Source organism: Carcharhinus amblyrhynchos, unplaced genomic scaffold (genome assembly GCF_965287045.1).
Source record: "Carcharhinus amblyrhynchos unplaced genomic scaffold, sCarAmb.v2.hapA chromosome_153, whole genome shotgun sequence".
Lineage (NCBI taxonomy): Eukaryota > Metazoa > Chordata > Chondrichthyes > Carcharhiniformes > Carcharhinidae > Carcharhinus > Carcharhinus amblyrhynchos.
Window position 1 is genome coordinate 71,595 of NW_027649893.1, and position 12,602 is coordinate 84,196.

At 47.0% G+C, this 12,602-nt stretch overlaps 2 pseudogenes across 2 annotated transcripts in view; one reads left to right on the forward strand and one right to left on the reverse strand.

The window, feature by feature from the left end:
- Window positions 1-6,669, reverse strand: part of LOC145338718 (perforin-1 pseudogene) — a 29,463-nt pseudogene extending 22,794 nt beyond the window's left edge. Inside the window, exons 1-2 of the transcript XR_013885872.1 lie at window positions 6,437-6,669; window positions 6,107-6,243 (exon numbers count right to left, since the gene is read on the reverse strand). The product of XR_013885872.1 is annotated as a perforin-1 pseudogene (transcript). The remainder of the gene's footprint in view (window positions 1-6,106; window positions 6,244-6,436) is intronic.
- Window positions 6,451-12,602, forward strand: part of LOC145338719 (perforin-1 pseudogene) — a 28,339-nt pseudogene continuing 22,187 nt past the window's right edge. Inside the window, exon 1 of the transcript XR_013885873.1 lies at window positions 6,451-6,491. The product of XR_013885873.1 is annotated as a perforin-1 pseudogene (transcript). The remainder of the gene's footprint in view (window positions 6,492-12,602) is intronic.

The window sequence follows — 12,602 nt, forward strand, 5'->3', positions numbered from 1 at the left end:
GAAAGGCCCACTCACATTCTCATGAAGGATACCAGCATTCAGAGAGACAGGGCAGTGTATCTGTACACAGGAACTGTCTCCCTGAGAGAGAGAGAGGGGACTGAGAGACACCAGTCAGTGTACAGATATCTCCCTGAGAGAGAGAGAGAGGGGACTGAAAGACACCAGTCAGTGGACAGATATCTCCCTGAGAGAGAGAGAGGGGGCTGAGAGACACCAGTCAGTGTACAGATATCTCCCTGAGAGAGAGAGAGGGGACTGAGAGACACCAGTCAGTGTACAGATATCTCCCTGAGAGAGAGAGAGAGGGGACTGAAAGACACCAGTCAGTGGACAGATATCTCCCTGAGAGAGAGAGAGGGGGCTGAGAGACACCAGTCAGTGTACAGATATCTCCCTGAGAGAGAGAGAGGGGACTGAGAGACACCAGTCAGTGTACAGATATCTCCCTGAGAGAGAGAGAGAGGGGACTGAAAGACACCAGTCAGTGTACAGATATCTCCCTGAGAGAGAGAGAGGGGACTGAGAGACACCAGTCAGTGTACAGATATCTCCCTGAGAGAGAGAGAGAGGGGACTGAAAGACACCAGTCAGTGTACAGATATCTCCCTGAGAGAGAGAGAGGACTGAGAGACACCAGTCAGTGTACAGATATCTCCCTGAGAGAGAGAGAGAGGGGACTGAGAGACACCAGTCAGTGTACAGATATCTCCCTGAGAGAGAGGGAACTGAGAGACACCAGTCAGTGTACAGATATCTCCCTGAGAGAGAGAGAGGGGACTGAAAGACACCAGTCAGTGGACAGATATCTCCCTGAGAGAGAGAGAGGGGACTGAGAGACACCAGTCAGTGTACAGATATCTCCCTGAGAGAGAGAGAGGGGGCTGAGAGACACCAGTCAGTGTACAGATATCTGCCTGAGAGAGAGAGGGGACTGAGAGACACCAGTCAGTGTACAGATATCTCCCTGAGAGAGAGAGAGAGGACTGAGAGACACCAGTCAGTGTACAGATATCTCCCTGAGAGAGAGAGGGGACTGAGAGACACCAGTCAGTGTACAGATATCTCCCTGAGAGAGAGAGAGGGGACTGAGAGACACCAGTCAGTGTACAGATATCTCCCTGAGAGAGAGAGAGAGGACTGAGAGACACCAGTCAGTGTACAGATATCACCCTGAGAGAGAGAGAGGGGACTGAGAGACACCAGTCAGTGTCCTTGGACCTGTTTCCATCTCTCTGCGCCATTAGTTCATCCACTTTGTTGCAAATGCTCCGCGGGTTAAGGCACAGAGATTTTAAGCCTGTCTTTTTAACATCATTTGCCTTGCTCCTGATCTCTTTGTCTCTCGTCCTGTGTCCTTGGTTTCTCTGCCTATCAAGTTTCTTATTCCCTGTTCTACCTTGAGAGAGGTGACTGCAGCCAGAACCTTTCCTGATGTGCTGCAGTTTCATGTGTTCACATTTACAAACTTTACAACCATTCTGACCAGCAACTGGGTTTCTGATAAGTTCTTTTGTCAGAGCTTTCTTCACAAGTGAAGATAGAGATCTGGCAGTGTTACCACTGCAGTGTTACCAAAGATTCACACCTACATGCAGACAGAATTGTCTCTTTCTATACATCACTCCATTTCATTCTGCAAAGCTCGAAACATTACAGACTGTCTGAATATCACAATTCCACACACTGGACACATTGCAGGCAGTGGGAGTGAACGGGAAGGGGATTGGGATTGTGTACAGTGGGAGTGAACGGGAAGGGGATTGGGATTGGGATTGTGAACAGTGGGAGTGAACGGGAAGGGGTTTGGGATTGGGATTGTGAACAGTGGGAGTGAACGGGAAGGGGTTTGGGATTGGGATTGTGTACAGTGGGAGTGAACGGGAAGGGGATTGGGATTGTGTACAGTGGGAGTGAACGGGAAGGGGATTGGGATTGGCATTGTGTACAGTGGGAGTGAACGGAAAGGGGTTTGGGATTGGGATTGTGTACATTGGGAGTGAACAGGAAGGGGTTTGGGATTGGGATTCTGTACAGTGGGAGTGAATGGGAATGGGTTTGGGACCATTGGGATTGTGTACAGTGGGAGTGAACGGGAAGGAGTTTGGCTCCATTGGGATTGTGTACAGTGGGAGTGAACGGGAAGGAGTTTGGCTCCATTGGGATTGTGTACAGTGGGAGTGAACAGGAAGGGGTTTGGGATTGGGATTCTGTACAGTGGGAGTGAATGGGAATGGGTTTGGGACCATTGGGATTGTGTACAGTGGGAGTGAACGGGAAGGAGTTTGGCTCCATTGGGATTGTGTACAGTGGGAGTGAACAGGAAGGGGTTTGGGATTGGGATTCTGTACAGTGGGAGTGAATGGGAATGGGTTTGGGACCATTGGTATTGTGTACAGTGGGAGGGAACGGGAAGGAGTTTGGCTCCATTGGGATTGTGTTCAGTGGGAGTGAACAGGAAGGGGTTTGGGATTGGGATTGTGTACAGTGGGAGTGAACGGGAAGGGGTTTGGGATTGGGATTGTGTACAGTGGGAGTGAACGGGAAGGGGTTTGGGATTCGGATTGTGTACAGTGGGAGTGAACAGGAAGGGGTTTGGGATTGGGATTGTGTACAGTGGGAATGAATAGGAAGGGGTTTGGGTCCATTGGGATTCTGTACAGGGGGAGTTAACGGGAAGGGGTTTTGGTCCACTGGGATTGTGTACAGTGGTAGTGAATGGGAAGGGGTTTGGGATTGGGATTGTGTAGAACATAGAACATAGAACATAGAACACTACAGCACAAACAGGCCCTTCGGCCCACGAGTTGCGCCGATCACATCAACACCTACCAATCTATAGACCTATCTATAACCCCCAATCCCATTAAACCCCATATACTCATCCAGAAGTCTTTTAAAAGATCCCAGCGAGTTCGCCTCCACCACCACTGACGGCAGCTGATTCCATTCACTCAACACCCTCTGAGTGAAAAACTTACCCCTAACATCACTTCTGTACTTTCCTCCCTGCACCTTAAATCTGTGTCCTCTCGTAGCGACCATTTCAACCCGGGGAAATAGCCTCTGAGAATCCACACTATCTATTCCTCTCATCATTTTATAAACCTCTATCAGGTCGCCTCTCAACCTTCGTCTCTCCAGGGAAAAGAGTCCCAGCTCCCTCAACCTAACTTCATAAGGCATGCCTCCCAGTCCAGGCAACACCCTTGTAAATGTCCTCTGTACCCTTTCAATCGCTTCTACGTCTTTCCTATAGTGAGGCGACCAGAACTGTGCACAGTACTCCAAATGAGGCCTGACAAGGGTCTTATAAAATTGCAGCATTACCTCCCGACTCCTAAACTCAATCCCTCGATTACAGTGGTAGTGAATGGGAAGGGGTTTGGGATTGTGTACAATGGGAGTGAACGGGAAGGGGTTTGGGATTGGGATTGTGTACAGTGGGAGTGAACGGGAAGGGGTTTGGGATTGGGGTTGTGTACAGTGGGAGTGAACGGGAAGGAGTTTGGGATTGGGGTTGTGTACAGTGGGAGTGAATGGGAAGGGGTTTGGGATTGGGGTTGTGTACAGTGGGAGTGAACGGGAAGGGGTTTGGGATTGGGATTGTGTACAGTGGGAGTGAACGGGAAGGGGTTTGGGATTGGGATTGTGTACAGCGGGAGTGAATGGGACGGGGTTTGGGATTGGGATTGTGTACAGTGGGAGTGAACGGGAAGGGGTTTGGGATTGGGATTGTGTACATTGGTACTGAATGGGAAGGGGTTTCCTTGTTTGTCTCCATGTGTGTAACTACAGACAGTTACCCATATATTCAACCAAAAAACACACCCATGAACTCAACAGACTGATCAAGACCTTTGATCCTGACCGTCAGAGCACACTCTGTGCTCTCTTCCCACGTACTCACTGCACTGGAGATCTCTACTGCCTCCCGAAGATACACAAGGCAAACACACCCGGCCGTCCCATCGTATCGGGCAATGGGGCCCTGTACGAGAACCACTCCAGCTCCACTGTACAAAGAACCCCCAGCTTTTGTTGTGACACTACGGACTTCCTACAGACACTCAGCACACATGGAGCAGTTGAACCAGAAGCACTCCTGGTCACAATGGATGTCTCCGCACTCCACACCAACATCCCCCACGACAATGGCATTGCTGCAACTGCCTCAGTTCTCAATACCGACAACTGCCAGTCTCCAGATGCAATTTTACAACTCATCCGCTTCATCCTGGACCACAATGTCATCACCTTCAACAACCAGTTCTTCAGCTAGACACACTGAACAGCCATGGGGACCAAATTCGCACCTCAATATGCCAACATCTTCATGCACAGGTTCGAACAAGACTTCTTCACCGCACAGGGCCTTCAACCGTTGCTGTACACTGGATTCATCGATGACATTTTCTTCCTTTGGCCTCATGGTGAACAATCACTGAAACAACTATATGATGATATCAACAAGTTCCACCCCACCATCAGACTCACCATGGACTATTCTCCGGAATCGGTTGCATTCCTGGGCACACGCATCTCCATCAAGGACAGTCACCTCAGCACCTCACTGTACCGCAAGCCCACAGAGAACCTCACGACACTCCACTTCTCCAGCTTCCGCCCTCAACATGTTAAAGAAGCCATCCCCTTTGGACAAGCCCACCGTATACACAGAGTCTGCTCAGATAAGGAGCATTGCAACAGACACCTTCAGACGCTGGAAGATACGCTCAGAAGAACAGGATATGGCGTTCGATTCATCGATCGACAGTTCCAACGCGCCACAGCGAAAATTCACACTGATCTCCTCAGAACACAAACACGGGTCACGGTGGACAGAGTATCCTTCGTCGTCGACTACTGCCACGGAGTGGAGAAGCTACGACATCTTCTAAAAAGCCTTCAACATATCATTGATGAAGATGAACATCTCGCCAGGGCCATCCCCACACCCACTTTTTGCCTTCAAAGAACCGCACAACCTCAAACAGACCATTGTCCGCAGCAAACTACCCAGCCTTCAGGAGAACAGTGACCACAACACCACACAACCCAGTCACAGCAACCTCTGCAAGACATGCCGGATCATCGACAAAGATGCCATCATCTCATGTGAGAACACCATCCACCAGGTACGCGGTACAAACTCTTGCAACTCAGCCAATGTTGTCTGCCTAATACACTGCAGGAAAGTATGTCCCGAGGCATGGTACACTGGGGAGACCATACAAACGCTACAACAACGGATGAACGAACACTCGACAGTCACCAGGTTCCTGTTGGCGAACACTTCAGCGGTCACGGGCATTCGGCCTCTGATCTTCGGGTAAACGTTCTCCAAGGCGGCCTTCACAACACATGGCAGCACAGAGTCGCTGAGCAGAGACTGATACCCAAGTTCCGCACATACGAGGATGGCCTCGACTGGGATCTTGGGTTCATGTCACACTATCTGTCACCCCCATGACTTGCCTGGAGTTGCAAAATCTCACTAACTGTCCGGTCTGGAGACAATACACATCTCTTTAACCTGTGCTTAACCCTCTCTCCACTCCCACTGTCTGTATCTTTGAGACTCGATTATCTGTAAAGACTCGCATTCCAACCATTATTCTGTCAGTTGAGTTTGTGTCTTTATAGAAGAACAAAGAACAAAAACAGCCCGGGAAACAGTCCCTTTGGTCCAACGAGCTCGCGCCGCCATCTTAACACCACCAGTGCCCCCCCCTCCACTCATGACCCTTGTCTAATGTTTTATGGCCATCCAGACTGAGGAAACTAATTTAGGGACAATTTATTACTGCCAATCAGCCGAATACCACATCTTTGGGGTGTGGGAGGAAACCGGAGCACCCGGAGAAAACCCACGCAAGCACAGGGAGAATGCGCAAACTCCCACAGACCCCAGCCCAAATCCATGTATCTGCACAGCAATCAGTGATAGTCACTGAGCTGTCGTCTTGCCCAGTATCTGGTCCAGTTTAGGCACAAATATGCCCCGTTTGTGAACAGAACTCCACTCACCTGATGAAGGAGGGAGCGCTCCGAAAGCGAGTGGCTTGTGCAGATGGACTTTAACTGGAGTTATGAGAATTCTTACTGTGTTAACTCCATGTCTCCAAGATTGTCCCAATCTCCCGGTCTCTCCAGGCCCTCCTGCTGTGCAGAGAAAGACTCCGATGTATCACGTGTTAACGCATTCACCCTTTGCGAAAGAGGAACCACCATCTGATATCCCTGAGTGTGAAACACACAAACATTTAATCTCACACCTCAACATACCCCAGATGGATGATTTTCACCACAACATTGGAGATCATAGTTCCCACATCAAAAACGTGGCTAACACCTTGAAAGATCGGTCACTGCAGCATCCTGGGATGCTCAGTGGTCATCAGAATGTCTGTATTAAATCCGACGCAACACGTACCTTTAGCATCTGAACATCGGAGACTGAGACGGGGAGCGCTGAACTTTCCGTGCAGGTGAGTGGTGAGATATCCCCCAGTCGAAACAGCAAAAACAGGAGAAGAGGTTTCATTAGAAGCAATTCTTAATCCACATTACACATGTTAGCAAGGCTTCAAAACAACAGACAGCACAGACAGTTCAAAAGAAATGATGAGTTACAGAACAGAATAACAGATACCTGGGAATGAGACACAGACTCAAAGCCAATCGAGGGATCAGGGAAGTTTATATATAGAATAACAGATACCCGGGAATGAGTTACAGACTGGAATCTAATCGAGGGGTTCGGGGTGGTTTATATATAGAATAACAGATACCCGGGAGTGAGTTACAGACAGGAATCTAATCGAGGGGTTCGGGGTGGTTTATATATAGAATAACAGATACCCGGGAGTGAGTTACAGACTGAAATCTAATCGAGGGGTTCGGGGTGGTTTATATATAGAATAACAGATACCCGGGAGTGAGTTACAGACTGGAATCTAATCGAGGGGTTCGGGGTGGTTTATATATAGAATAACAGATACCCCGGAGTGAGTTACAGACAGGAATCTAATTGAGGGGTTCGGGGTGGTTTATATATAGAATAACAGATACCCGGGAGTGAGTTACAGACTGGAATCAAATCGAGGGGTTCGGGGTGGTTTATATATAGAACAAATACCCGGGAGTGAGTTACAGACTGGAATCTAATCGAGGGATTCAGGGTGGTTTATATACAGAATAACAGATACCCTGGAGTGAGTGACAGACTGGAATCTAATCGAGAGGTTCGGGGTGGTTTATATACAGAATAACAGATACCCGGGAGTGAGTTACAGACTGGAATCGAATCGAGGGGTTCGGGGTGGTTTATATATAGAATAACAGATACCCGGGAGTGAGTTACAGACTGGAATCTAATCGAGGGGCTCGGGGTGGATTATATATAGAATAACAGATATCCGGGAGTGAGTTCGAGACTGGAATCTAATTGAGAGGTTCGGGGTGGTTTATATACAGAATAACAGATACCCCGGAGTGAGTAACAGACTGGAATCTACTCGAGGGGTTCGGGGTGGTTTATATATAGAATAACAGATACCCGGGAGTGAGTTACAGACTGGAATCTAATCGAGGGGTTCGGGGTGGTTTATATATAGAATAACAGATACCCGGGAGTGAGTTACAGACTGGAATCTAATCGAGGGATTCGGGGTGGTTTAAATATAGAATAACAGATACCCGGGAGTGAGTTACAGACAGGAATCTAATTGAGGGGTTCGGGGTGGTTTATATAGAGAATAACAAATACCCGGGAGTGAGTTACAGACTGGAATCAAATCGAGGGGTTCGGGGTGGTTTATATATAGAAGAACAAATACCCGGGAGTGAGTTACAGACTGGGATCTAATCGAGGGATTCAGGGTGGTTTATATACAGAATAACAGATACCCTGGAGTGAGTGACAGACTGGAATCTAATCGAGAGGTTCGGGGTGGTTTATATACAGAATAACAGATACCCGGGAGTGAGTTACAGACTGGAATCGAATCGAGGGGTTCGGGGTGGTTTATATATAGAATAACAGATACCCGGGAGTGAGTTACAGACTGGAATCTAATCGAGGGGCTCGGGGTGGATTATATATAGAATAACAGATATCCGGGAGTGAGTTCGAGACTGGAATCTAATTGAGAGGTTCGGGGTGGTTTATATACAGAATAACAGATACCCCGGAGTGAGTAACAGACTGGAATCTACTCGAGGGGTTCGGGGTGGTTTATATATAGAATAACAGATACCCGGGAGTGAGTTACAGACTGGAATCTACTCGAGGGGTTCGGGGTGGTTTATATATACAATAACAGATACGTGGGAGTGAGTTACAGACTGGAATCTAATCGAGGGGTTCGGGGTGGTTTATATACAGAATAACAGATACCCGGGAGTGAGTTACACACTGGAATCTAATCGAGAGGTTCGGGATGGTTTATATATACAATAACAGATACGTGGGAGTGAGCTACAGACTGGAACCTAATCGAGGGGTTCGGGGTGGTTGACATCGAGAAAAACAGATACCAGGGAGTGAGTTCAAAACTGGAATCCAACTGAGCAGTTCGGAGTGGTTTTTATGTAGAACAACAGATACCCGGGAGTGAGCGACAGACTGGAATTGAATCGAGGGGTTCAGGGTGGTTTATATGAAAAATGACACATACCCGGGACTGAGTAACAGACTGGAATCTAATCGAGGGGTTTGGGGTGGTTTATATATAGAATAACAGATACCCAGGGTGAGTTATACAATGGAATCTAAGCGAGGGGATTGGGGTCGTTTATATAGAGAATAACAGATAACCGGGAGTGAGCTGCAGACTGGAATTTAATCGAGAGGTTCGGGGTGGTTTATATATAGAATAACAGATACCCGGGAGTGAGATACAGACTGGAATCTAAGCGAGGGGTTCGGGATGGTTTATATATAGAACAGATACCCGGGAGTGAGTTACAGACTGGAAACTAATTGAGGGGCTCGGGTGGTTTATATATAGAATAACAGATACCTGGGAGTGAGTTACAGACTGGAATCTAATCGAGGGGTTCGGGATGGTTTATATATAGAATAACAGATACCCGGGAGTGAGTTACAGACTGGAATCTAATCGAGGGGTTCGGGATGGTTTATATATAGAATAACAGATACCCGGGAGTGAGTTACAGACTGGAATCTAATCGAGAGGTTCGGGATGGTTTATATATAGAATAACAGATACCCGGGAGTGAGTTACAGACTGGAACCGAATCAAGGGGTTCGGGACAGTTTCTATACAGAATAACAGATACCGGGGAGTGAGTCACAGACTGGAATCTAATCGAGGGATTTGGGGTGGTTTACATCGAGAATAACACATACCAGGGAGTGAGTTACAGACTGGAATCCAATCGAATAGTTCGGGGTGGTTTATTTACAGAATAACAGATACCCGGGAGTGAGTTACAGACTGGAATCTAGTCGAGGGGTTCGGGTGGTTTATCTCTAGAATAACAGATACCCGGGAGTGAGTTACAGACTGGAATCCAATCGAGGGGTTCGGGGTGGTTTAAATATAGAATAACAGATACCCAGGAGTGAGTTACAGACTGGAATCTAATCGAGGGGTTCGGGGTGGTTTATCTCTAGAATAACAGATACCCGGGAGTGAGTTACAGACTGTAATCTAATCGAGGGGTTCGGGGTGGTTTATACATAGAATAACAGATACCAGGGACTTTAACCTGGTGTTTGGCTGTGAGATTGTGTCTGCTCTTTAACCTGGTGTTTCACTGTGAGATTGTGTCTGCTCTTTAACCTGGTGTTGTACTGTGAGATTGTGTCTGCTCTTTAACCTGGTGTTTTACTGTGAGATTGTGTCTGCTCTTTAACCTGGTGTTTTACTGTGAGATTGTGTCTGCTCTTTAACCTGGTGTTTTAATGTGAGATTGTGTCTGCTCTTTAACCTGGTGTTTCACTGTGAGATTGTGTCTGCTCTTTAACCTGGTGTTTTACTGTGAGATTGTGCCTGCTCTTTAACCTGGTGTTTTACTGTGAGATTGTGTCTGCTCTTTAACCTGGTGATTTACTGTGAGATTGTGTCTGCTCTTTAACCTGGTGTTTTACTGTGAGATTGTGTCTGCTCTTTATCCTGGTGTTTTGCTGTGAGATTGTTTCTGCTCGTTAACCGGGAGCTTTACTGTGAGATTGTGTCTCTACCTCACTCCCAGGTATCTGTTATTCTTTCTATAAATCACCCTCAACCCCTTGATTAGATTCCAGTCTGTAACTCACTCCCGGATATCTGTTATTCTATGTATAAACCACCCCGAACCGCTCGATTAGATTCCAGTCTGTAACTCACTCCCGGATATCTGTTATTTCCTCTATGAACCAGCCTGAACCCCTCGATCAGATTCCAGTCTGTATCTCACTCCCGGGTATCTGTTATTCTATATATAAACCATCCCGAACCCTTCAATTAGATTCCAGTCTGTAACTCACTCCTGGATATCTGTTATTCTACGGATAAACCACCCCAAAACCCTCGATTAGATTCCAGTCTGTAACTCACTCCCGGGTATCTGTCATTCTCTATACAAACTACCCTGAACCCCTCGATTAGATTCCAGTCTGTAACTCACTCCCGGGTATCTGTTATTCTATATATAAACCACCCCGAACGCCTCGATTAGATTCCCGTCTGTAACTCACTCCAGGGTATCCGTTATTCTATATATAAACCACCCCGACCCCCTCGATTGGATTCCAGTCTGTAACTCACTCCCGGGTATCTGTTATTCTATATATAAACCACCCCGAACCCCTCGATTAGATTCCAGTCTGTAACTCACTACCAGGTATCTGTTATTCTATGTATAAAGCACCCCAAAACCCTCGATTAGATTCCAGTCTGTAACTCACTCCTGGGTATCTGTCATTCTATATATAAACCACCCCAGACCCCTCAATTAGATTCCAGTCTGTAACTCACTCCCGGGTATCTGTCATTCTATATGTAAACCACCCCGAACCCCTCGATTAGATTCCAGTCTGTAACTCACTCCTGGCTATCCGTTATTCTATATATAAACCATCCCGAACCCCTCGATTAGATTCCAGTCTGTACCTCACTCCTGGATATCTGTTATTCTATGTATAAACCACCCCAAAACTCTCGATTAGATTCCAGTCTGTAACTCACTCCCGGATATCTGTTATTCTATGTACAAACCACCCCGAACCGCTCGATTAGATTCCAGTCTGTAACTCACTCCCGGATATCTGTTATTTCCTCTATGAACCAGCCCGAACCCCTCGATTAGATTCCAGTCTGTATCTCACTCCGGATATCTGTTATTCTATATATAAACCATCCCGAACCCTTCGATTAGATTCCAGTCTGTACCTCACTCCTGGATATCTGTTATTCTATGTATAAACCACCCCAAAACCCTCGATTAGATTCCAGTCTGTAACTCACTCCCGGGTATCTGTCATTCTATATATAAACCACCCCGAACCCGTCGATTAGATTCCAGTCTGTAACTCACTCCCGGGTATCTGTTATTCTATATATAAACCACCCCGAACCCCTCGATTAGATTCCAGTCTGTAACTCACTCCCGGGTATCTGTTATTCGATATATAAACCACCCCGAACCCCTCGATTAGATTCCCGTCTGTAACTCACTCCAGGGTATCCGTTATTCTATATATAAACCACCCCGAACCCCTCGATTAGATTCCAGTGTGTAACTCACTCCCGGGTATCTGATATTCTATATATAAACCACCCCGAACCCCTCGATTAGATTCCAGTCTGTAACTCACTCCCAGGTATCTGTTATTCTATGTATAAACCACCCCAAAACCCTCGATTAGATTCCAGTCTGTAACTCACTTCCTGGTATCTGTTATCCTATATATAAACCACCCCGAACCCCTCGATTAGATTCCAGTCTGTAACTCACTCCCGGGTATCTGTTATTCTATATAAAAACCACCCCGAACCCCTCGATTTGATTCCAGTCTGTACCTCACTCCTGGATATCTGTTATTCTATGTATAAACCACCCCAAAACCCTCGATTAGATTCCAGTCTGTAACTCACTCCCGGGTATCTGTCATTCACTATACAAACTACCCTGAACCCCTCGATTAGATTCCAGTCTGTAACTCACTCCCGGGTATCTGTTATTCTATATATAAACCACCCCGAACCCCTCGATTCGATTCCAGTCTGTAACTCACTCCCAGGTATCTGTTATTCTATATATAAACCACCCCGAACCCCTCGATTAGATTCCAGTCTGTAACTCACTCCCGGGTATCTGTTATTCTATATATAAACCACCCCGAACCCCTCGATTAGATTCCAGTCTGTAACTCACTCCCGGGTATCTGTTATTCTATATATAAACCACCCCGAACCCCTCGATTAGATTCCCGTCTGTAACTCACTCCAGGGTATCCGTTATTCTATATATAAACCACCCCGAACCCCTCGATTGGATTCCAGTGTGTAACTCACTCCCGGGTATCTGTTATTCTATATATAAGCCACCCCGAACCCCTCGATTAGATTCCAGTCTGTAACTCACTCCCA